Genomic DNA, 27,835 nt, shown 5'->3' with positions numbered 1-27,835 from the left:
TGTTGATTTTAGAAAACATTTATCTTGCAGAGTTAGCTACTGTTTTATTTTTAACTTGTGAGACCTCAGCTCACAAATGCCAGGGTTACACAGGAAATTAATTTGAAGGTCTCCAGGCTCACGTGGGAACATTTTTCACGATCACATCACCTGATCTATCTTGGCAACGTTGACCTCTGGCCCCAGGGTTCCCAGAAAGGGGGGAATGAAGAAGGTTAGCTCCAGGAATCAGGAGGTGCAGGAAAGAAGACCTCGCACATTTGGACTAGAAAAGGCTCATTTTTCTTAGCGTGCACAATCCACATTGGCTTCCTTGACTGCTATTAAAAGAAGAAAAAGAGGAGGGGTAGGAACAAACATTTATTAGGTTGTTTCTATGTGCCAGACACTGTATAGTTACTCTTCTCAAGTGATAAAAATATTACTGCTGCTATTTGGAAAGATACGGGGGGGGGGGAAGGTTTCTGAGAGTTTAAGTCACATGACTGAGGTCCCTAATAGGTTCTGAAATGAGTTCGATCCCTTGGGGCTGACACTCTTGCTCCTGTCTGTCCATGATCTGCTCGGCCTCCTTTTCCCCCTTAGCTTGTTCCACTATCCCTTTACTAGCACTGCTGCAGCCAGACTGGTGGTTTTCGGTTTCTTCAGCACACCAAGCCAGTTCTGGTCTTAGTTCCTCTGCTGTCCTTTCTGGAATGTTTTTCCTCCAATCTTGGCCTGCATGATTTTTTTCTCATTTTCCAGTTTTCGGTGTAATGTCATTTACTCAGTGGAGCATTCTCCAACCACTCTATTTAAGCTGCCATCCCGCCTAAACCTCCCACTCCATTTTGTCTTCTTCAACACCAAATACTGATGTCTGGTGTCTTGTCCACCATACTGGAATGTAAGCTCCGTGAGGGCAGGGATCTCAATAGGATCCCCTATCCACTGGCCTGGAATGTAGTCCTCAGCATATGTGTGTCGAATGAACGAATGAACCGAATGACTGAATGACTATGTTATCTTCCTAGTGACATTTCTTAGACACTTTGGCACCATTTCCCTCCATGGCCAATGTGGGCCAACTTTAAGGTCAATTGTGATGCTGTTTTCTTTGAACCTGAGAAGTTATCTCCAACATAGCCTACGTATCAGCTACATGTCCAAAAATAAAGCAGAAGAAATATCAATATCTATATTAAATTGTATGAAAAATGAGATTGAGCAGTGGAAATAACCAATACTTGATTTCTGGAAAAATCCAGAAAATCCTCCTGTCTGAATTAGTACACACTTCTGTATTTAGGCTAAAGAGACCACACAGATGATGGGAGACCTGTCTTACGTAATGGAGGTGTGTGAGAGAATAATCTCTTGGCTTTAGCTGGCTATTAGCCCAATAGCAGTCAACTGTAGAACCCAAGTGTTGATGTTAAGAGTCATAACCTATTCACAGCTCTCAGCACCATAGCGAGGGAAACGTCTGAAACCAAACCCATTATTTTCCCCCTGAAAATGTTTCTCCTTCAGTATTCCCAGTTTTAGTAATGGCACCCAACTGCTTTGTTACCTGAGCCATGTACTGAGTGGAGAGGGGTCATGCTGAACTCCTTGTCCCTTTAAAACCCAAAGCAGAGAAGTCCTGTTGAGGCCCCCTTCTCTGCTTATCTTTTCAGTTCTATCTTTTGTTAGCAACTGCATTACCTCCTTCCATTTGCCAACCCCAGGGTCACACTACACATGAAAATTCCATAGTGCATCACACTGTTTAACAATTCAATGGCTTTGCTCATACTCTGCTTAGAATGTCTTCTCATTTTGTTTACCCTCCACACCCACTGAATTTTCAATACTCAAATCAAGTGTCATCTTCTCATTGATATTCTTTTCTGTTTCTTTCCAACAGTAGAATTAGCCACTCCTATCTGTGAGCATCTGGTATGCCTTATTCACACTTAATTCATCTTATTCATCTTTCTCTGTGGTGCCTGACTTTTCCAAAGTACTCCATGCCTGCTTACTGAATAAAGATTAAGATCCATAGGCAGTTGGGGGCAGTTGGCTTGCTTTCTTCTGCGGCTAAATCTGTAGTGTTGTGAGATATTTCACACTGCATCCCCTAAGTCTGTGTGGTTGAAAAGTAGGAAAGCCTAGGATTAGAAATTCACAATGGATGCTCTACAAAGTGTGTCATGGATAATCTTTACATGAATAATTGATAGTTGACTGTAGGGTCATCAATTAGTAATGGAGGTCAGTCTTATTTCATTAGAATGTATCTTCCTGGAGGTACAGCTTTTGTTCATGTAGGTCCTAATTTTTTAAAAATACAGTGTCAAAAATAGTGTGGGTGCTCAAAAAGTTGAAAATCAATTAATCAAGTATCTCAGGTTCCAGAGTGACCAAAGGAGAGGCTGATATTCAGGAAACCCATTTGCTCTCATTAATAAAACAATCTTATCCATATTAAAGTAACAGAAGATGGAGGATAGGAAAAGGATCTATTAGTGTGGTCCAGCTGGGGACCTCTAAGATCATTCCTTCTTCACGGAGCTCATGAATAATAAAATAAATCGGTGTGACACCAGGGAATAAGCTGTAAAGTGTCACAAAATGCCAGGAACAAAATCCATCCAAAGTGCTCTTTTTCTTCCCGAGGAAAAACCTAAAAGAACTTTTCTGATTACCTGACAGTCCATTTAATCCCCAGGAAACATTCCTTTGTTATAGTTTCAAGGAGAATTACTTGAAATAATCCTTTGTACAATGTGCCTGGTTCTATTTTAGTTTTAAATCGTGTCCCCTTTCTTTTTGAATTTGTTTAAAAAAAAAGACATCTAATCAATGCCCAAGTGGAAGTGGTATGGCCAAGTCTGAGTTTCTTTTTCTCCAGGATGAAGTTACCTTTTGTGTAGAGGCCTTTTAAAAAGAGACTTAAAAGACTCTAGGAGCTGAGAAAGAATAAAAAAAAAAAATCCTGAATGTTATAATTAAACTGTACAGACTTAACCATCTCTCTTGAGTATTATTGAAGAGGAGAACACTTTTTGACCAGCTCCACTATGGATGCTCAGTGACCCAGATTTTAGGGGACTTGGATATTTCTTGGCTAAGTACCTGGGAGAATTCATCTGTAGTATTTGGTCAAGGGGAAGACACAGCCCTGCCAGTAGTCAGGTCAACTGGTCAACTGGTCAACTGTGTATCAGTTGAAAAGTGGGATAAAGAAAGATGGGAAAAAGGAAGAAAAGGAGTCCAATATCCTGTGTGTCTTCTAGACTTTCCCATATTTTGATTTAGAAATACATCAAAGCAACAAGAATAAATGGGGAAAAAAATCAGAGGGATTTTAATTTAGAAAATAAGGCACTATTTAAGTTCATGCATGTGGATTCTATCTAGGAGATAAAGTTAAACCAGTTTGGGTGAGCTTCTGGTGGCTACCCGTTTATAGGTATGCCCATATATTTTTTTCTTTGGTAAAGAAAGCAACCCAAAGGTATTTATAATGACTATTTCCACAAAAAATTTTCCTTTTTATTATGAAATATTTTATGCTTGCAAATGACTTTTTGAAATAGTATTATTCCAAATTATAAGGTCATCAGCCAGGAATTATCCTGTGTTTTTGATTTAAATACATTCTTCCTCAGACTCCTCCTTCCTCTTTCCACTCTCCACGGTGGGGAAGGAGGTGGGGGTGGGGGACAAGTGTAATTCCTGATGCAGTTCTAACATTTCCGAAACTCATTCCACCCAATGGCTCAGTCCAAGTTCACAGTGCAAAATGAATTAATAGTTAACACAGATGTAATAATTCCATTCACTGCTCAGGCACTTTATTTTTTGTCTTTCAAAAATGTATTGCATTTTTCTTCCTCTAGAGACAGAGTTTCTTTTTGATCTTGAAATAGTAACATAAGGTTAAACCACAGAATCATTTTTTTAAGAATGAAAACCGTTCTAATAATTTTAGGGTAGCAAGTTGGGAGGAAGATTCGTGAAAAATTAAGGTGGAAAATTTTTTCACTCTTTCATCCGGTTAGAGGTTTTCAAATTTTTTCTTAGAGCTTTTTTTCTTTTGCTTTATTTTAGGGAAAAATGGTAGATTCCACGGCTGCATTTTAAAACAAGCTTTTGGTTAAAAATAATATCCAATTTGGCCTTAACTAGTGCATGGCAGAAATAACAAAAGGCAGTTAATGTGGTATGAACTAAATGCTCGTGTCAAGTTGCCAGCACATTATCTTTGTGTCTTTTACAAGGAGGACTTAACTTGCAGAAATGGCTCTTGACAAAGTTAAGTGGGCCCGTATATTGTTTGGGAAATTGCCCTTATTTTGTGTGCTTCTTGTTCCAGTAATGGAACCCATGAGCAGTAGATAATTGTAGCGGCCTCATCTATCAAATAATATTAGAAGTCAACAGCTATAATCTGAGCCACTTGCTTTACACAGTTTTTCTCTGTATTTTCTGTTCAAATTGTCAGTTGTTACCTGTAAGTGTCCCCATTCCCTGTGGTTGATAGAAGCAAAAAGATTTAAGTAAATCAGGAGGTGAGTTGTGTGTGGGCTTGGGCCCAGGCTCCGCAGCCAGCTTACCACAGCAGATGATAACAGTTTCCTGAATAGGGAAAAATCATGGTTCTTTGTACTGCATTATATGTTACTATTACTGGTGCAGAGGCTGGGAGAAAGGGTGTTTTTTAGAGATAGTCTGGGCAGTTAAAAACTGAGTTTAAGAGGGTCAGAATGAAACCTACCATTACTCTAGGGTAAATCCACATCACATTTCAGCATTCTGACCTACTTTTGTTCATTTCTTATACCCTTTTGCTAAAAGCAAAGTTGCCCACGAGGAGAATTGTGCAAGCTTCGTGGTAGGTACTTAGGTATTTATTATACTGTTTCAAAAACTCATTTGCAGGCATAAAATATTTCATAATAAAAAGGAAAATGTTTTGTGGGAATAGTCATTATAAACATCTTTGGGTTGCTTTCTTTATCAAAGAAAAAAATCAGAAAAATACGAAAGCAATAAAGTAAAAACATGAAAGTACTTCATCCAATGGTAGGCAGTTTCTATGTGTATATATATATATACACACACACATATATATATAATTTTATGTCTAAATTATAGGATCACATCATATCTACTGTGTAGTAGCCTATGTTTTTCCCACTTAATATGTTGTAGGCATATTTCTATGCTCATAAATATTCATTTGCTATACCATATTTGTGGTTCCCTTATATTCTATTGCATGCATTATCTGTTATTAGATACTTAGAATTTTTTTTAAATTTTCACCATTATAAACAATGCTTCAAACAATATCTTTGCACCTGAGACCTTATTGACACCTATGATAATTTCTTTAAGTGAAATTATTAGAAGGATAGTCAATGGGTTAAATGCTTTGTACAAAAGAGGGTAAAACAATTTCTATTATTACAAGCAGGAAAGATCCTGAACTGCTTTTTCCCCTCAATATCCACTAGGCACAAATGCTTCATAGATGTTTATGGTCATGGAGAGATGGTCTATGGAAGAGTGGGGTGTGGGGTCTGCATGTCCCAGAGCACTTGTGGATGGCAGTGATCAGGGATAGCTCCAGCAACAAGGAAAAACTTCAAACACCTCCATGATGGGGTTCCTAAGAAGGGAATGGGGGCACCCATGGTTGGGGAACGATACAGTCAAAGACAAAAGGAAGGCATTAAGGCACAGAAATTAAGTAGACTGACAAATGTGGCTGCCTGATTAGGTGGCCCCTACTGTTTCTGTGCCACCAACATCTCTTTTCTCTGAACCCCTACAGAATTTGTTTATGTCATCTACTTAACAGGGCAAAACTATTCCCTCACATTGTTCTGTCACTGAATATTTGTTATCATTGCTTTCCCAATGGGATTGCAAAGTCTTTGGGGGCAAGGAACAATACCAGCCCCTCAGAGGCCCCAGCTGGTTCGAACAGAGAAAGTGATTAGCAGAGATTTGAAAACCTGCCCCATGGGGTAAGCTGCCCCTCTCTGTCTTTGAATGCCAATAGTTCTGCTTGTATCATTTTTTCCCCTTTTATACATGATTTTGCTTAAGAGAGAGAGCTGGCATTACTAAACATACTCCTCTCCCCCAACACAGACCTTCCCCCCCCCAACTATTAGATAGATTTTAAGATTCAACCCGAATGATCAAACTTATGATTTCAGTTTCCTATTTTTAGTGGTATTATTATTTTGGGGCACTTCATTGACTGTCATTTTCCCAACATGAGTATTTTGTCACCCAGTCACTAAGTGCTCTGGGCTAGGTTTGTGTTTATAACCCATGGGTACTGAGAAAATAGGAATGGAAAATCAGCATCTTTATGTAGCCTTTATCTAGTGGGGTGGTAGAAAATAATTTATTCTCAAGGGCTGTCTGCCTACAGCTTTTTGCACTGGGCTGCACCAAATGAAGCACAAAGTCAGGTTAAAAAAGCCACTGGTGGTTCTTTGTGGAGCTCAATGAAAAGATATTTGCTTCAATGGGAAGTTTCTGTATTGGGGACTCTGGCCCAGTAGCAGCTGTGCTTTTCAGTGTTTGCTGCAGAATCACCTCTCTGGCGAATGGAGGGAGGGGCTGTGTTTCTATTTTCATTACTAAATAACAGCACAGGGCCAGGGCCATGAGCACTTTCTTACCCAGGGCCAGTGTTTCAGCCCTGATGTCCCGAGACACAGTCATTTGCATTCCTAATATACAATAATTTTTCAAATACAATATTTCAACAAAATGTTTACCCCGTTCAACAGTTGTTCATGGCACAAATGAAGGGAAAAAAGGTGATAATTTATACAACTGTGTGATGAAGAATTACTGGTTGTCATTAGAAATGTGCCCTGTAATTAACACCAATCCTTTTCAAACTTTTCTAAAAATCAAAGAGTAGGGAAGATTCCTAAACTCATTTTATGAGGCCATCATTATCTTACTACCATAACTAAAAAAGCCTTACTAGGAAAGAAAACTACAGGCCATATCCTTGATGCAAAAATTCTCAATAAAACAGTAGCAAAATGAATTCAGCAGTACATTTAAAGGATCATTCATCATGATCAAGTGGGATTTATACCTGGGATGCAAGGATGTTTCAACATATGCAAATAAATCAATGTGATACCTCACATTAACAGAATGAAAGGAAAGAATTATATGATCATCTCAATAGATGCAGAAAAAGTACTTGACAAAATTCAACATCTATTCATGATAAAAACTCTTAACAAAGAAGGAACATATCTCAACATAATAAAACCATATGTGACAAACCCCCAGTTTATGTCATACTCAATGGTGAAAAGTTGAAAGCATTTCATCTGACATCAGGAACAAGACAAAGGTGCCCATTCTCACCACTCCTTTTCAGATGGTACTGGAAGTCCTAGCTAGAGTAATCAGGCAAGAAAAATAAATAAAAGGTGTCAGAATTGGAAAGAAAGAAGTAAAATTGTCTTTATTTGCAGATGACATGATTTTATATATAGAAAATCCTGAAGACTCAACCAAAAAACTGTTAGAGCTAATCAATGAATTCAGTAAAGTTGCAGGATACAAAGTCAACATATAAAAATCAGTAGCATTTCTATTACAGTAACAACAACTTAAGAAAAAAGAAATAAAGATACCTATCCCATTTACAATAGCATCAATAACAATAAATTACTTAAGGAATAAATTTAACTAAGGAAGTAAAAGATCTCTACTCCGAGAACCACAAGACATTGGTGAAAGAAATTGAAGATACATATAAATGGAAAGGTATCCCATATTCATGGATTAGAAGAATTAACATTGTTAAAATGTCAATATTACCAAAATCCATCTATAGATTTAATGAAATCCCAATTAAAATTCCCATGTCATTTTTTTTACATAAGTGGAAAACAATCTTAAAACTTGTATGGAACCACAAAAGACCCCAAATAGAAAAAAAAAATTCCTGAGAAAGAAGAACAAAGCTGGAGACATCACACTTCTTGATTTCAAGCTATACTATAAGGTTATAGTCATTAAAACAGTATGGCACTCATCAGGGAAATTCAAATCAAAACCACACTAAGATACCACCTTACGCCAGTTAGAATGGCAAAGATAGACAAGGCAAGAAACAACAATTGTTGGAGAGGATGTGGAGAAAGGGGATCCCTCCTACATTGTTGGTGGGAATGCAAGTTGGTACAGCCACTCTGGAAAACAGTGTGGAGGTCCCTTAAAAAGTTAAAAATTGAACTACCCTATGACCCAGCCATTGCACTACTGGGTGTTTACCCCAAAGATACAGACGTAGTAAAGAGAAGGGCCATATGCACCCCAATGTTCATAGCTGCATTGTCCACAATAGCCAAATCATGGAAGGAGCCGAGATGCCCTTCAACAGATGACTGGATTAAGAAGCTGTGGTCCATATATACAATGGAATATTACTCAGCTATCAGAAAGAACGAATTCTCAACATTTGCTGCAACATGGACGGCACTGGAGGAGATAATGCTAAGTGAAATAAGTCAAGCAGAGAAAGACAATTATCATATGATTTCTCTCATCTATGGAACATAAGAACTAGGATGATCGGTAGGGGAAGAAAGGGATAAAGAAAAGGGGGGTAATCAGAAGGGGGAATGAAACATGAGAGACTATGGACTATGAGAAACAAACTGAAGACTTCAGAGGGGAGGGGGTGGGGGAATGGGATAGACTGGTGATGGGTAGTAAGGAGGGCACGTATTGCATGGTGCACTGGGTGTTATACGCAACTAATGAAGCATCAAACTTTACATCGGAATCTGGGGATGTACTGTATGGTGATTAACACAATATAATAAAATAAAATTAAAAAAAAAAAACAGTATGGCACTGGCATAAAAATAGACAAAAAGACCAATAGAACAGAACTAAGAGTCCAGAAATAAACCCAAGCATATATGGTCAACCAATATTTGACAAGGGAGCCAAGCATACTCAATGGAGAAAAGACAGTCTCTTCAATAGATGGTGCTGGGATAATTGGCTATTCATGTTCAAAAGAATGAAACTGGATTCCTATTTTTTACTACTCACAAAAGTTAATTTGGATTAAAGACTTAAATGTAAGACCTGAAAGCATGAAAGTCCTAGAAGAAAACATAGGAACAAAACTCCCTGACATGGGTCTTGGTTATGATTTTTTGGTTAATGACATGACACCTAAAGCACAGGCAACAAGATAAAAAACAAAGTGGGACTCCACTAAACTAAAAAGCTTCTGCACAGCAAAAGAAACCATCAACAAAGTGAAAGACAACCTATGGAATGGGAAACGCATTTTCAAGCCATATATCTAATAAGGGGCTAATATAAAAAAATACACAGAGTTTATATAACTCAATAGCAAAACCCCAAACAATCCAATTAAAAAATGGGTAAAGGGCCTGACTACACATTTTTTCAAAGCAGATATACAAAAGTCCAACAAATACATGAAAAGATGTTCAACATCACTAGTCATTAGGGAAATGCAAATTAAAACCACAGTGAGGTATCACCTTATGCCTGTTGAAATGGCTATCATCAGAAAGATAAGAGATGACAAATGCTACTATGGAAACAGTATGGAGGATCCTCAAAAAATTAAAAATAGAACAACCATATGATCCAGAAATTCCATGTCTGGGTTATTTATCTGAAGGAAATGAAAACACTAACTTGAAAAGGTATCTGCAACCCCATGTTCATAGCAGCATTATTTACAGTAGCCAAGGCACGGAAACAAGCTAGGTGTCCACAGATAGATGGATAAAGAAGTTGTGGTATATATACATATTTATATACCATATATATGTGTATATACCACATACCATATATGTGTGTATATATATAATAAAATATTATTCAGCCATAGAAAACAAGGAAATTCTACCATTTGTGACAACACAGATGGACCGTGAAGGCATTCTGCTAAGTGAAATACTGTAGAATCTCATTTATATGCAGAATCTAACCCCTCCCCCCAAAACCCAAAATACCCAAACCGACTACCCCTCCCCCGCCTCCCCCCCGCTAAACCTATAGGAAAAGAGATCAGTCTTGAGGTTATCGGAGGTAAAGAGTGGGAAAGTAGGAATTGGAGACAGGTGGTCAAAAGGTGAAAACCTGCAGTTGTAAATAAGTACTAGGGATGTAATGTACACAACAATAGGTTACACTGTCGTAGGACCTATAGGACAGTTGTTGAAAGAGTAAATCCTGAGTTCTCATCACAAGGAGAAGATTCCTTTTTTTCCTCTTCCTTTTCTTTTTATTGTATCTCTGTGTGATAACGGATGCGAGCTGCACCTAATGTGGTGATCATTTCACAGTATATGTGAATCAAATCATCATGCCGTACCCCTTAAAATTATACAGTGATGTATGCCGATTAATTTTCAGTAAAACTGGGGAAAAAAAAGACATATGCCATGTGACTCTTCACAAATGCATGCTGCCTAAAAACAAACAAATCCAAAACAAACAAACAAAAAACCAGCATGCAGTAGAAATTTAAAGCGGTGCTGCCATGTTTGAAGTTGCGTCCCTAGGAGTGGATAATAGAATGTGCTCCTGAGATGCAGAGCTGTGGGTGGCTGACCTGGAATTTGAAAAGATCCTCTGATACTTGAAATCATTTCAAGGTTAAATGGAAAACGTGAGCTAGGATTATCTGAATCCTCCTTCATCTGGATAATGTCTAAAGGAGAGGAAGCCGGGAACTGAGCCAGTGTGTGAGTGTCCCTGGGAGCGCATCATTCTCGGGCATGTATTTGAATTGCTAGAGAGCAGTCTGACCACTTGCTTCTCTCAGTTAACTGCTAGGAATCTGAACATTATTTTTGTGATAAATGGAGATTACGAAGGACTGACCTTGTTTTGAAATGCTTATGTTAATTTACTAGTCTCTAAAAAATTTGGTATATGGACAAATTCATACGTATCCTGAAACTAAAGTTGTGGAATACTTTATTCAGAGACTACTCCAACATCTGTTATTACGTTCTCTCAACAACACTGCTAGGTACCTTATAATTAATCTCATTTTACAGATGAATAAACAGAGGCCCAGAGAGGTTAAATGAAGACGCTAATAAGTGGTAAAGGTGTGAATCAAACACAGGTCGATCTGATCTCCAAGCCAGTGTGCTCAGCCACTCTGCTTGACCAAATACTTCAAACTAGAACTCCTTTCATGTTTTGGAAACAGAAACTTCTCTGACCTGTAGGGCTTAAAAATGACTGTGTTGATTACAAGATAACAATATTTAATTCCACTCGATTTCATTTCTTTAAAGGAAAAAAAATCATCCATTTGCCGCTGATTGCTTTGCCCTTTGAGCATCTATTTTGTGTGTGAAGGTTTATTGCAATGTATTGACTTTCTTCATTATCTAAATTTTATGCACCTAATGATACTTATTAGTATGCTTAGTGACCTTCTTTAAAATTTTTGCAATAAGATTGCACCCCAGACAACTCATCTAAGTAGCTTCCAGTTGGTAAAATGCCTTCAGTGACCAAGCTACAGCCATATATATATATAAATGCTATTCTTGCAATTACTGTTGGAGTGACAGTTCCTCTGAGGTATTTGAAGGATGCAACTTGTTCAAGTTTAATGCCATCTATTATGAACTCTGCTGCATGCTGTTAATAGCTGGAAAGCATTGATTTTGTTTTCTGCTCTCTTATCTCAAGCCCATACATTTTGCTTGCATTATTGACTGTTCTGATCATTTCATGCACCATCTCTTTAGAAGATGTATAAATCAATGTCAGCCATGAAACTTAAGTTGTTTATTAGGCTGCCATGTAGGTTTACACCTTCACGAAAATCATCTAATGTGGTCGGTGTCAGATGTTTCAAACAATTGTTGACCAGGTCTGATGAAAGAGGACAGCCTTGGAACATGTCACCCCTGGAGTAGGAAAGTTCGTTCAATTATTTATTTGGGTCACATGTTATACTTGACTGGATGCACTTTTTAATGATGTTAATTAACTTCTTCAGGGTGTTAAATTAGTTTAGAACTGCTATGATTATAGCATGACATAAATTGGACTCTCTATTCGAAGAGATGCATTTGAGTGTTGCACACCAAAAGGATATTTTGTACTGAATTAGTGCAAATGGAACCGCGCTGCTTACATTCGAGCATACTTGATAGAGGACCCGCACAGACTTCAGATCAATTTCACACTTAAATCACAGAGTCAAAAAACAAGTGCAGGAGCCTGAAAGCCTGTCCATCATTTTATACAATTACCGAGTTCTTTAGCCAGTACCCAAAGAGCATCAAATTGCACCTCTAATCCAATAAAAAATGTTTTCTATAATTAAGGCAATTATGAAATGCCCTACAAAATCCATTCTTAGGGTTCAGCTTCTAAATTCTTCCCATGCATAAAGCAAATTTTGCATTAGTTTAGGCTCTATTTTTTCCCCTAATTTCTACAGTGCTTGTGATTCATGTCTCTTGCTTAGTATTTTGCAGGGTATTTTTCAAATATGGAGATCAGTTCTCCTTTTGGTACAGGAGGTGAAGGGCTGCACAGGGTTGCATTACTCATGGCCAATTTCTGGGACAGCCGTGGATGCAGTAATGTCATGTGACCGGTTCTTTTACACATGTGGTGGGAGGGGGGTTGGAGAAGGTGTCCCTCGGCAATCGGTCACCTGGACCTGGCCATCATCTTAAACCCCTGCTGACTAGTTAAAAATGAAATTCAAAAAAAAAGGTAATCCAATTGTCTTTAAGAATTTATTCCTTGGATATTTTTTGATACAATTCTTAACCAAACATAAGTACAAGGAAAATATATGTTTAAAATTATACGTTTATGTGAGAGATGCCCTGGAGAGGCTTGAATTATGTCCACCCCCCGGAAAAAAAAAGGTATGTCCACCACGAACCTCAGAATGTAACTCACTGGAATAAGAAACTTTGCAGAGGGAAGGCTCTTGAGACGGGTCATTCTGAATTCGGGCTGGCCCTAAATCCAATGGTAAGTCCTGAGAAGAGAAGAGATGGAAAGGAAGAGAAGAGGAGGGGGAGCAGAACCATGGAGAGTTGGAACCATATGGGATGCAGGCAGAGGCTGGACTCAGCGCCAAGGATCGCTCAGGCAGCTAGTGGCCAGCAGACCCAGGGGAGACAGGAAAGAATTGTCATGAGAGCCTCCAGAGAGCACCGACCCTCTGGCACCTAGATTTTGGACTTTCAGCTTCTCAACCTGTGAGAAAATAAATTTCTGTTGTTTGAAGCTGCCGAGTTTGTGGCACTTTGTTATGGCAGCCTTAGGACACCAAGACCTGCTCCCAGCCTCATGTCTGATATGCTGGTGCGACTCGCTTCTTCCCTCCTGCCAGGAGTCTGCTCACCATGGCCCCTTCTGCTGCCACTTCTGGCTGCTGAGACCCCTCATGCTTCCCAGGCCAGCTCATGTGTCCCCTCACCTGCCTGGTTCCCGTACCTCTCTCTTCCCTGGATGGCCATAGCATGTGTCTATTTCCAGCATGGTGCTGCCCACGTCTGCCTTATATCATGCTGTACGTATTTGTTTCCTCCCTTGATGTTTGGAAACATTCCTTGTTCAGCTTTAAATATGTTAGAGTGATGAGCACAGACCTTCGTCTATAGTCAGGTTTCAAAATATGTTGAATCTAATTGCATGGCATCCTTTGCCATGAGAAAAATTCTGTTTTTGTTTCACAATTTGGGTATCAAATTGTGTATGCAGAAGAAATGGAAGCCATGGGAGAAGTAATTTCAACAAAGCCAAAATTCGATGATTCTAAAAGCAAGCGTTGTAAGAGCTGCTTATATTTCAGTATGTTTTTGAGTGAAAATATGTTGTTCGATGGATAATTCCAAGTCCAAATATTTTCCTGGGGAATATGATGTTGAATCATACTTACAGTTGGGGATAGTTAATTCACTGTGTTAATCAGTATGCATTTGACTTCTCTATTTTTAGTCATATTAGTTACTCAAATATTCTTCTGAAATATATTATGCTTGCATAATAAAAATATTGCGCTCGATCTCTTTATGCAGGAATTTAAAAGCATCTTACTCACATGTCCACCCCAGAAATCAGTTGATTTCTGATCGGTCCGTCTGGCGACTCAAACAAGACAATATGTTTGAAGTACTTTTAGAACTGTCACGTGTAACACAGTAGTTGTGAAGTTTGAAAAGCGGTGCTCACCTCTGAACTGCCAAGTCCAAATAAGCACTCAACATTGAACCTTGGTTCCGATCGCCTTTGCATCCCGTCTTTGTTTGGCACATGCTTTCTGGTTTGAAGTCGTTGCATGCCGTGTCTGTGTGTGAGCTGGGCTTGCTGCTGCTTCCACAGTCTCATGATGCTGGATTTTGGCAGGGCATAGTGTGGTCAAGAAGAGCAAGCGAGGTCCTTGGCTTGTGGGAGATTCAGAGTGTACCCTGGGTCACATTTCAGCTGGTTGTGTGTGTGTCACCAAGCCACTAAGCTCAGTTGAGCCTCAGTTTTATCACCTATAAGCATGACTAATGATATCTCCATCATAGCATCGTCACGAGGATTAAATTGAATAAAATAATATCTGTAAAGCATTTAAGCCAGGTCTTGGCACATACAAGGTATGTAACAAATAAATGTTAAAACATGATTTTGTTGTAGATGATCAAGCATTAAGCCATCTGAATTTAATTCTTTTAATAAATATCTATTGTTGTATGTTCTGGCAACATAATGAACAGTCCCTGCCTTTTCAGGGAGGAGCCGGTGATTTAAATAGGAAATTCAAGGCTAAGGGTAGCCTGAGAGGTAGTCTGAACAGTATGATGGGCCCACATTATCGCCCAGGCCATTCAAAGTTCAACTTGACCTTTTCTGGTTAAACATGGCAGAATGTCTATCTCTTTTCCCTCCCCAAATCCAAAGAAAATGGCATCAAAGCAATACAAATGAATAAACCCACAAGCACAAAGAGAATGTGAGTGGGGACACCAGTAAATAAAAGGACATACCTGGAAGCCTGACGTGGCACCTTGAAGGAGCAGAGCAGAGGAAATGACAATCCCAAGGACGTCCATAGGCGAGACCATGAGGAGTCAGCTGATCCACTCCACAGAACCTGGAGTGGGCGCGGTGAGGATGCGGGTAACATGGATGGCAGGCAGTGGTGAGGCATCAGGCTGCAAACGGGAGATTGGCAGAAAGTCTGTATGTGCAGTGGTTGAACCCCATGCATCAGTTGGCTCCCTTCACAGGTGGAAGGTAAGAGGTTTACATCGTGGACAAATGAAACCAGAAAGAATTAGGATTTAACAACAACTAGGCGCAGTAAAGGGTAGGGATAGAGCGGAGGATTAAATACAAGAAATGAAGCAAATGTCTGTAATGGACCTCTACTCCCCTTCCCCTACTCTGCTATCAAAATACTGGACGTTAGGCAACCTCCTCTCCCCTCACCCCCATAAACACACACATGTACATCCAACCAGGGCAGAATATTGATAAGATTCTTCTCTGGAGAAACAGTATGACCACAAAGACAAAACCTTTACATATTCAGGGATGATTCACATCTGCTTTAGCTGGGTGCTTGGGTAGCGTGGCCAGCCTGGGATCACTTTAAAATCAAAGTCTTGGTTTTCCAAAATGCCAGCTAGTATAATTTTGAAATACAAGTTCATCTGAGGGAGGGCTTCTTTGTGGTGACAACTTCAGAGAGAAGAGTTTTTTTTCTTTTTCTTTTTTCAAGATTTGAGACATAATCTTCCTTGTGGTCTCTTGGATTGTGGGGGACTTATTTTTAGTTTGTCCTGATTGAGAGTATAGCCTTTTGGGGTTGTATCTTGTGGAATGGATCGTGTATCTCCTATTTTATATTCCATCTTTAGGCTTTGTTGGCTATTCTTGTGCCCCCTTTGATGCCTTAAAGACCAAGTTCAAGTTCATCTGGCTTGGTGAATGACTTCAGATGAGAGACAGCTTTGTGGCTCTGCTATTCATTCTTAGTCTGGCTTTTACCTGGATTTTGGCATCTCAGTAATCTTTCTTTCTTCTTTCTTTCTTTCTTTCTTTCTTTCTTTCTTTCTTTCTTTCTTTCTTTTTCTCTTTCTTCCTTCCTTCCTTCCTTCCTTCCTTCCTTCCTTCCTTCCTTCCTTCCTTTTCTCCTATCAGCTCACTAATGTAGGCTAAAAGATAGATTTTAAATTTCATTAAGCATTTTTAGTTGTTTATAACAAACAGCCTGGCTAGAGTATCTAGTTTACCATCCTATTGGAAATAGGAGGCAGTAACTCTTTTCAAATACATCAGATGATATTCTTACAATAACAATCACCAATTCACCCTTTATAGAGAATTGAACAGAAGGAAATGAGTCTAAACTACAAGGAGTCCAGTCAAATTTCCATGACTAAAAGAAAGTGAAATATCTTTGAATATTTAAAAAACACAAAACAAAACAAAACCAAACCGCACATGTAGTCATTTATCTTGTCTGACGAAATGCTCCTTGCCCGAGGCGGGAGGCTGGGGAAGATGACCTTTCAATGCCCCTTCAGTTCTGTCATTTTATGATATTTGTGAGGAAAAAAGCCAGACTTTCAGAACAGTTTTTCACTGCGAGTTTGTGAAGTGATATTATGAAACTGGTCTAGTTTCTGTCTGTCAATTTCAACTTCCTGCAGTGAGATTTCCAGGTACTGAGTTTTACTCTGCAGGACACAAATTTCTTTTTCTTGTGATTTGTCCGTTTTATTAGGCCTTCCAAATCACGTACAAAAATGTGTAAAGAATGGTTCCCTCCATCTGTATCCATAGGGATTCCCTTTGACTTCTCCACAGATAAGATGGACGGAGCGGTAAAAATAACGAAATCAATTTTCCATTAATAGCTGATAGAGTAATGAATGTAAAGATGAAAGGAAGCGGAAATACTTTTAGTATTCAGAGAGATTTTGTCATTGTTGTAAGTCACCAGGATCTTTTGTGAGATGACTGACATAGAAATACACTCCTCAGGGGTTATTCATTGATGTAGAATTTGATGTCTGCTGCCTTATTGGTCCCCCAAAGTTTACCACTGTGTGACAGTGCCTGTCCCTTTCAGTTCTGGTTTTATTAGGAGACACTATGGCCATTAGTACCTCCTGGCTTTCCAAAACTGATGGTGGAAAGGAAATTGGCCTGTGAGGACTCATTAACTTACATTAATTATACAATAAAATAAATAAAAATCAAGTAAAATATATAATCTTATATTAAAGAGGTAAAACAAAACAAAACAAAACACCCCACCTCAGAGCACAGCTATATGTTTCGCAGAATATTTTGGTCTTTCCTTTTCCACCTGATTGTTTTAACATCCTCACGAGGCAGGCAGGGCAGACGGGGCATTAACAGTTTTGCAGGACGTCTTGTGTTCTTTTGCCTGTCCCTTTGTCCGAACTGCCTTTCACAAGTAGGTGGGCTAAGTTTCACTTACCTCCCATTTCCCCGTCCCCACGCCAAGAAATTAGGGTTAACAACAATAAAAAAAAAAAAAATTGAATACCCATGTCCCACCATCTTGAATTAACAACCATTAATAACTTGCTTTCTTTTAAACTAATTAACACATTGCAGATAAGACAGAGGTCTCTTATTTCCCTTCCTCACTGTCCTTTTGAGAAAAAAATCACTAATATGTCTATTCAACCAGCCCCGCAATCACCTCATCCAGGAAAGCTTCCTGGGCTCTGGGGTGCCTGTCCCTGAGCGCTGCTGGCCTGCCAAGCGTGACTTATGTTGACTATCACAGCCTGTATTTGAGCCGCCTCGTCCCAGGGGACCGTCACTGGATTCATTTTTGTGCTCCTCGTGCCTGCCATGGGGCCTGGCCTAGAGCTGGGCCCACTCAATGTTTGTTCAAGGAATGAGTAAGGAAAGGGAATGTCACACAGCTTAATTTGACTCATCCAATTTCACTGTTTCCAATGTCTTCACTGTTATATTTTTTATGAAGAGATATTGGCTTTGTCCTGTGGAATAGGAACGTGCTTCATTTCATTTAATCGGCACCTACTGAATTCCTGCTGGGATCAGGCCCTGGGCTGGGCATGGGGGTACCTGCCGTGGACAAGTGCACTCCCACCCTCAGGGGCCCTGCATCCCCACAGAGCCCAGGCCTCTTCTTTCCAAGCCTCTGGGTCGCTGATGCTGGGCAGGCAAGCACAGTAATGATTATGATGGCGTCTGCAGCGTGCTTTTTTTTTTCTTTTTCTTTTTCTTTTTTTTTCTTTTCCTTTCCTTTTCTTCCTCTTTCTTTCTTTCGTTCTTTCTTTCTAACTTTCTTTTTGTTTTTGTTTTTAAATTCTTGACTCTGGAGTAAAATGCTATTACAGGCAACTTTTTATATTTTTATCTTTATTTTTTGTGGTAGCTATATATTATTTTATAACTAAAAAAAAAAAAAGGTCCCAAAGCATTAATTAAGCAGTCAAGATGGAAGTGATTCGGGCCTCCCTTTGGGGGGAGGGGAAAGGCCGGATTGCAGATCAGCACGTTCAGTGAATCACACTTTCAGGTTAGTCAAGCATTTTCTCTTTGTTTTCTGGAGTTTACCCATTTTTGGGAAAGAGTCCCCCTGGGTGTATTCAGCGATTTCTCTTGCCCATCCATTAAGATTTCAGAGTATGAGGTGAGCAAGTTTATGCCACAGACGAATCTCTACCAAGTTCTGTGGGCTTGAATTCTTCCCAGATGTGGTGTCTCTTTTGGGGCGGGTTGATGAGGTGCGGGGTGCACACAGTAGGACCTCCAGCCTCTTGTTGACAGCACGTGATAGCCGGTCCCAGATGGATGCTGTGGTTTCCTGGACTAGCCCATGGGTGACTTTTGGCGGCTTACCTCATCTGTAAAACCTTTTTGAGCCCCCATTTCTCATTTACGGTTATTTGTTTTACTTACAAATGATGTCTAACTATTGCTGTCCTCATGTATTTTATTTACTGTAAAGCATATACAAAAATAAAGTGACCATAGGATGAGGGAACAATAAAAACATGAAATGTCATATTCTCTTTCATACTCTACTGGATTAATGCAGTTCCCACCTTGTGGGGACACCACGTAAAGGAGATCAAAAGACCTCAAAAGGATGTAAGAGCAGCTTCTGATGTGATAGAAGCAAACAGGACTTCAGTCCCTGTGGAATTTTCTGGGCAGGTGTGGACTGCTGCTCTAGACAGAGGAGGATCTGAGTGGTATTTGTCAGCTTTCAGTCCTTTGGGGTTACTATGTCAGCTCGGCAGCAAACAGTATCAGAGAGAGGGGAAATGAGGAGCTACCTAAATTACGATAAAAGGAAAATCAGAATCTCCCTAATTAATTTTGTTCATCTTTAGAGATCGCAGGAAAGGAAATGAAAGGTGGTAGCAGCAGGCAAGGCAAAAATCTTGCAAATTCTTCAAATGCGAATAAGATTCTGGTGATAAACCCTCACTTTCTGGTAAGCATTTTAATGGATCCTTTAATTAGTTTTTCTGGAAAGTTCACTGATGATGCGCTGGAATAACGATCCCCTGTGCTCTAAAGTGTCCAGTCATTAGCTCACAAGGTGACTGAACATACTAACGCATTTGCCTTTTAGACAGTTTAGCCTATGTTCTTAATAAGGGTCTTGCTTTGGTTTGACTCAATCATGGAAAGGAGTGTGGGGGCCAGGCTCTCTCACAAATGGTAATGACAGTGAGCCAGACCCAACTTCTCCTAGTCCCCATGTCGCTCCAGCTCCTGAAAGGAGATCCTTGGGGCAGATCTTTCTAGGACCCTTCTCATGCTGCCTGCCACCTCTGTGTGAAAATTTGGGCACAGCATTAAGAGGCACCCCCTAGATTCAGAATCCATTCTAGACAAGGGAATCGATTTTGTTCTTTCACCTGCATTTGTAGCATCTTTTGGAGCCCACACTCCTCATCGACATGTGTCTATTTTTTCTTCCAAATGGCGTGTTATTATCCCATTTTATTTCTAAGGCACGCTTTCTACACTTTACGGGTGCAGGTCAGGCAGGTGAGTGGGAGGGTGGAGACTGGGAAGTCACTTCTGCTCCCAGCTGAGCCCACGGCTTGGCTTTGCACCGAGCCAACGGCAGAATGGGCTTGGGATCCAGTTTTGCAGGGCTGGCCTGGTTTGGTTCCAGCATGCTAGTACACACGAGGGTACACAGCCTGGTGCGTTGCGTTACTCCTCGTGCCCCGGCTGAAAGAAGCTAAACTGCAGATAATGTATTCAGCATAAATTATTGCTAACCTTAGCTGGAATAATGCATGCTTTTGATCGTCTTTAGATACGGAGCCAATGGGGAATTGTCTGGCTACAAAGTTTTCCTCCATATCTTACAGTTAAATCAAATTCCAAATCTTGAGGACATCTGATATTCCTCAAGGACATTAAATCTATAAAACTGGTGCCTGAATCATATGCTAAAAAGTATAATTCACAGTTTGTTTTGTTAGTGTGAGCTATCAGTAACATTTTAAACATCTAATTACGTTTTTCATTTAATAATTCATTCTTGTATAATTAGGGACTTAAGTTGGGCAACACGCTTAGGTTTTAAAATATGGACATTTTCTTTAAGTGTTTTTATGCCAATGTCTATGAGATGGAGCATATTACAGATTTAACGCTCTGGCGACACAAGTCTCGTTAGTGGCCTGGCCCACTGCATAGGCAGTGTTGGTCAGGTGTGTGCTGAGTGGTAGTAAAAACTCCAACCTGCCCAGACTATATATCCTTCATCAGGCTGTTGCAGAGAAACCTTCCCACCTTACCTGCTTTTAACTTCCCTCCAGGTGGACACACTTCACCCAAAAAGTATGGCTGCTGAGGTGGGCGAGCTACCTTGCGGAGAGCCTTTGCCCCCACCAGTGGAACTGTGCGTGTTCTGTCCTACAAACACCAAGGCTGCCCAGGCCCAGCGTTGTCCTCATCTAGAAAAGACGCCTGCAAGCAAGTATTGCCCACCGGTCATACTGTTGAGTTGGTGAATGTTGATCATAATCATGTAGAAAAAGTTATCTAGCTTTTAAATTGAAAATGTAATACTTCAAGGCGATAAAAAGAATTCAAGCAGTGCAAAAGGGTATAAAGTGAAAATAGATTTCCTTCCCATCAGATCCCAATCTCTACTTCTGTTCCCCGTGGGCAATCATTCTTCCCACATTCTTGGGAATCTCTTCTGGAGTAGTCTGTGCATATGTAAGTGTTATATGCATGCCTCTCCTTATTTTAGAAACACCCATGGGGCGACCTATCCGTACGATTTTGCATCTCACCCATTTCACCACCAGTTTATTTTGGTGAGATTCCAAATCATCCATACAATTCTTTTCATGCCTGCATAGTAATCTACTCTTCGGATGTGCCATACTTCATTTAACCACGTATCCCTTAGAGCTGGATGTTTGGCCACTATTAAAAATGGTGGATACAGGTGTGGCTAGATCTAGAGTGTAACTGACTTGAAGTGGATTTGTTTTGTCAGAAGGGGTCTATACTTTACTTTCCATAGATATTGAAAAATGGCCTCCTCTCAAAGTTCACAGGGTATCAGATTGTAACAAAAGCAGGCTCTTGTCACTGGAGAAGAAGTAGTACAGGGGGCGCCTGGGTAGTACAGTCGTTAAGTGTCTGCCTTCAGCTCAGGGCGTGATCCTGGTGTTCCGGGATCGAGTCCCACGTCGGGCTCCTCCGCTGGGAGCCTGCTTCTTCCTCTCCCACTCCCCCTGCTTGTGTTCCCTCTCTTGCTGGCTGTCTCTCTGTCACATAAATAAATAAAAACTCTAAAAAAAAAATTAAAGAAGACATACAGAAACTTGTGCATCCCTGGATCTCAGGATAACAGCGGCTGAGTGAGGAGGCTGGGGTGAGCAAGACTCGCTCATTGGTTCCCTGGCTCCATCCCTCATGTCAGCCTTTGTAGCACATGTGATTTAAGTCTTATAAAATGCTTCCCATATATCGTCTTCTTAAATCCTCAAAACATACCTATGAAGCAGATATTATTATCCCATTATAAATCACTACATGACGCTGATATTTGGGATCAATCAAAAATAAATGGAAAAGTGAGTGTTCAGCATGCGCTCGCCAAGAGTCTCTTTGTAATTGAAATAGTGCACGTTGCTTACACAGACTATTCTAGGATCTCTGTGAAGCGTAAGTAAATTCCATCATTATGTGTCTCTGTAATACTTGAAATGAAAGGATTAAAAGCAGCACACTTGTCTTTTAGTGCTATTTGAGGATGTGATAGACACAAGAGTGTTTAAGTTGAAGCCACTTAGGTTACAGTTCAGGCACAATACAAATTTGTGACCCATTCAATTTCCCTTTATTTAAAGATAGCAAAGCATATTCGACCAAGAAGAACAAAATGCATGATGAATTCTGAAGTCTGTAAAAAGAATCTATCCAGCAACCCTTCGTATTTACTTACTTGTTGAGTTATTAGGAACGTTTCGTATCAAATTAAGATAATTGAAGATTGAAAAGCCTAGAGCGTGCTGTGTGACAGTGGAGGCGGGGACAGTCCCACTGGCCAGGACTGTGTACCCTGCATCAGAAGGATAAGAGCAGGAAACGCTTCATGGAAATATTTCATAAGCTTTTGAAGTCTTCTCGGGGGCCCCCCAAACACACAACGCTTTCATGGCCACAAAAGGCACCTATTACTTCGCTTGCTTGTTATCTGAGACACAGAAGTCACAGGCCTCGTACACTCCTCACTGCGTCTCTTTGGGGGCACTCATTATGGCCCGCGGGCGCCAGGCTGGCTCGCCCTCGTGCTCTGGCTGGTCTGGGACTGTCTGGCTGCCTTTGTGGGGGAGATCTGGGTCTTTTTTTCCTGGTTAAGGAGGAGACACTTGAGAAGCAGAACCGGTGGACTTGAACCTTGGCCGGTGTTACTGTCCGTGTCTCTCGGCTTCAGCTTCCTCCTCGGTAAAATGGGATCTTGGTATCAACGACCTGATAGGGCGTGGCGAGTATTAAATGAATTCATTAGCTAGAGCTTTCCATAGAGCTCAGGCCCAGCCCTGAAAACGGGCCGCTTAAAAAGCCAGCTGTTGCTACACTTAAGCCCCTTTTACATTCCAAGCACTGTCCTCAGTGCAGTGAGAGGTGAACAAAAATTTAAAAATGGGAACATCCTTGTCCTCTGTCTGCTCACGATGGAACCGACCACAAGTTGTGAGAGAGCAAGGAAAGGATTTATACTAAACAATAAAAATCATAGTAAAAGAGTTTTTCACAGCAGGAAAAAGGACATCCAAAATAGAAACGAGTGCTTGGGCACACGCAACTCATACATTTATCTAGTAATTACTATCTATCGTCATGTGCTAGGCGATGCATTAAATATGGTGATATTAGCAAAAAATGTAGGTCCCTGCCTGCGGGGAGCTTATCATTGGGACAAACAAATGGAGTGATACGTTTGTGTCTCCCTCCAAAAAGGAGGTCCGAGAAGAAGAGATTCACACCATACTTGGTTTTGTGCATTACTGGATGTAACTTTGTGACGTAATGGATGATTTATACGAAGTGAAATAAGGATCACAGTTTGACACAGCAAAGAGAGAGCAGTGGAACCGGTAATTTTCAGAAATAATTTCAGGTGATATAGAAGAGACTTGAAGTGTTCATGTATTTTTTAAAGCAGAAAAGACTAAAGAACTTTAACCTAGACTAATTTTATATGTCAATAGCTCAGATCATATTTGGAATTATTTCTTTGAGGGCGTGTTTTCCTTCTTCTGCATACATCGTTCATTCAGCAAATACTCTTGAGTCTCTTCTGTGACAGGTATTGTGCCGAACGGGTAATGGGACACAGCATTAAGGTAGATAGAGTTCTTATTTTTAGGGAGCTTAGATGTTTTTGGGCTGAGTTAAAGTATAACTAAATAATCAAATAAACAAAGAAACTACCACACACAGTATACTCAGAACTTATGTATCCTTCTTAAATGAACCAGATGGATTCTCAAAAGTTGGTATAAGACTGTGGGATGACCAGTGCTTGGTATTGGGAGTAGTAAAGACCTGTGATTCCCATGGAAAGCAGGTATGATTATGGCTAGTATGGAGAGTTAGCTCTTACCACTGGTTTGTATGGGAGTGGGGCACACCAACATGACTATAGGTGAGGAAGGGAGATTTTCTTCCCTTCCAGATTGCTCCATAGAACGGCAAGGTGGGCAGAGTAAGAAGGAGCATCAGGCTTTGCTGTCAGCTCCCCAATTTGATGCTATTTCTGTGAATTTTCAACCCAAAGGCATTTGAGCCCATTGCCAGGATTCTAGGCCACTGAGTATTTCTAAGGGTGGTTGCAACTTCTTGCTGTGTTTGAAAGAACTAGAAGTTGAGCCAGTCTGAGATATCACTGGGAAGAAACCCTTAGTCCTAGAAGGATGCAGAACTGGCTGGCATCAATAGTTTGCCCAGGGTCCACAGCCTTGTATGGGGGCTGCTGCTGGATGTGACCAGTCTCCACACCTGCCTGTCTTGTGGTTAGGGAGCTATTTTCCTATTTTGAATTTTACTTTAATTGTGGCTTAGTGATATAAGGCCCAGATGGGCTTTTGACCACCATGGATAAAGGTCAAAGAGCACCAAGCCTGAAGGAAACCCTCTTATGAGGAAGTGGAAAAATATTCCCCAATGAATATGTCATTAACTGAAAAGCTCAATGCAAATCGAGTGGCGATGACGTTTCACGTCTAGAGCTAACGTTGGTCTTGGTCTGACAGCTCTCTGTGGCATACAGGGGTGCCCTGCACAGCCGCACCCTCAAGATTTCTCAAACAAGCAGCAGAAGCTTCTGAAAATTTGCCTTTATCCTCAGAAGTTTATGTTTGCTTGCATTTGAAATAAAAATGTTTTCGGGCTGCAGGAATTGGCCTGGGCGTGCCAGTGACCTATTTTGTGATGCCGAGCTTCCATCCAAGACCCTCCTAGGAATTGTGAGTAAGTGAGTGGAGCAAGAGACTAAAAACATGAAACAATTACAGAAATAATTTAAAGTTTCAGATAAATTATAACATAATTTGGTATTTCTTTGAAGATGAAAGTTCTTAAAGGTTTATATGGTAGTACATTGGACTGTAGTGAAAAACAAGTCGAAGATTCTAGCTTTCTTGACTGATCCGAGACCGCTCATGAAAGTGCTCGGAGGGTGGCGGGGGGGGTGGGAGCCGAGGCGCAGGCAGACAGGGGTGCACGGTCCCGGCACCTGGCAGTGTTTCTCAGGTTGTGAGTTCTCTTTTTTTGTTTCTAATTTAAATTTTGTTAGTTACCATAAAGTGCAATATTGGGTTCTGGAGTAGAATTCAGTGATTGGGAGTTTTTATTCCTTCTAACCTGATGGGGCTGTATTTGTGCTTATTTCAAGAATTTGAGACATAAAGATCCAACAGTCGCAGTGTATGAGGCCTACACGCCACCAGAGTTTGTAGATAAAGATGCATAAACTGTTATCAAGTAAATTCTGAGGACTCTTTTAGCTTAGTACTTCTTTAGATAGACGGGAGAGATGAGAGAGACTAGAAAGCTATTTCTGGGAGAGACACACCAAGAAACTTCTGGGTGGGAAGAGGCCGGGAGTCCTGTAGTCCCCCCCCACCCCGCTTCAGGTCTAGAAGATGGCCCTACTACTTATACCAACTCTTGTGTTAAAACGCCTGTCCCTTATGCATGTATTTGTTCTTCTGGGTCAGACAAATGGGGCAATAAAGCCACCAAAACGCAGCATCGTGTCTGCTCAAATAAGATTTTTTGTGCCACAAGGTAACGGAGCTTTGCACTACAAAGAGACAGCACGTGAGGATGAAAAATGGCATGCAACTCATGGCACTAACCTGCAGAGGAGCCCTGCCCACACAACACACACCTTATCCGCTCTCGTGCCCCCGGTCACCTGTCTACGTGTTCCAGTGAGTGTGTCTCATGCTGTTCTCCTGTGTGCATGTTTTGTTGATCAGATTATTTAATACAGTAATCAGAAACACGAATAAGTGTCCTAGTTATAAAAATTCAAGTAGTGAGCATAAAAGGAGGACCTTAGATATTGAGGAGAAACTGAAAATAACAAAATGCTTTAAACAATGCAAGAAGGAGAAAGCATTCATAGGTCTAGAACTTAGTAGGTCTGAAGGAGTCCTCATCAGAGACAATGCTAGAAAAAGAGAGGCGGGTAGAAATGAAAGCTCAGGGGGACCCATCATGGTGGGTGTGTTGACTAGCTGTCTGGTTGTTACTATTACTTTCAGCTCCAGATCCACCCTTTGGGCTTTGCTGGTAAAGCAGACCACATCTCCACTTTGCTCTTTGGCAGTTGCTCCTTGGCAGGCCCCGCTGATGGAAGGGGCTAGGGATGGATTTGCAGATAACAGGGGCTTCCAGTCTCCAGTCTCCTTGCTCTCCTGGCCCCTGGCCCATTTTACCAGTTCACAGCTACCACATTCTTTCTGATCAGAGATCCGAGTTCCAGCTCCCGGAAGGTAAGCTGGGGGGTAGTGGGGCAGGGATTCCTTCTCTAAGTGCCTGAGGCATCACCACCAGCCAGACATCATTCCTTCCCCTAGGATGACCAAGCATCTGGTTTTCCTGGGATGCTCCTGGTTTTAGCACTTAAAGTCTGTGTCCCGGAGAAATCAGGATGGTTGGTCACTCTACCTCTTCCCAGAGGTCTGGTCCCACCACATGATGCCCTGCTTCATTTCTTTTTCCAGCTTAGCCCTAGGAAGGGTGGCTGCTTCTGGAAGTTACCTCAGTTTCCCCTTTGCCTTTTCAGTCATCCATCACCTGCTTAACCCATCCCTTGTATTAAATTCTCACTCTTAAAATAACTTGGGTGGCACATATCAGCTACTTTTAATGTTTTATTTTCACTTATTTATTTATTTTTTTGAAATAAACCCACTTGAACCCACAACCCTGAGATGAAGACCTGAGCTGAGATCAAGAGTTGGACGCTTAACCGAATGAGCCACCCAGGCGCCCCCTAAATGTGTTTTAAAAGCACCTTCCGTGGAGTGAAGATGATGACCCAATGCCAAATTACAAATACAAATGCAACAAACCAGCACTTTGTGTCACAAAAAGAGGGACCTGGCCAAACCCAGGAGCTGGGTTTCTAATTGAAGGCGGTATAGAAGAACGAACTATGGAAGGAAGAGCCATAGTTATCCACTTCTGATGTCACAACATTTCATCTTAAACATTAGAATGGCCTTCTTCCAGCTCTTCCTCATCAGTCAAGAGCTAGGACAGCTCACATACCTACTTCCACTAAACAAAATTTATGCAATTTGTCAAGGTAATGTGCCAAATAATACGTTACTTTAAAAAATTTAAAAAAATTTTAAAGAATCTAAAATGTTTACCGCTGTGGTAGCATTTTAATTGTTCTATTGTTTCCCTTTCTTCTTTGTCTGCTTGGTAGTGTATTATTTAAGAAACCTCAAAGGTTGGAGTACCTGGCCCAGCCCCATTGTTCCACAACCCTGGGTGTTTTTGGGGGTTCCCAAGAAGAAGACTGTGAGGCAAGAGGTCAAGTGCAAGTGGTTGAATTGAAAGGTGAAGGAAATACTGAAGGAAGCAGGGAAATGAGACAGGGAAGAGAAGCCAGCTGACAAAGGGGTCTGGGGACAGTTACAACTGTGGGCCACTGCAACATAATCCCCTTGGGGAAACTCAAGGAGCCAGTGCAAAACACATGCTCCTGAGTTATCCTGCCTGAGGAGCAAAGGAGCTG

This window comes from Ailuropoda melanoleuca, chromosome 10 (genome assembly GCF_002007445.2).
Source record: "Ailuropoda melanoleuca isolate Jingjing chromosome 10, ASM200744v2, whole genome shotgun sequence".
NCBI lineage: Eukaryota > Metazoa > Chordata > Mammalia > Carnivora > Ursidae > Ailuropoda > Ailuropoda melanoleuca.
The sequence above is the reverse complement of the archived record's forward strand: the minus strand, read 5'-3'. Positions refer to the sequence as shown.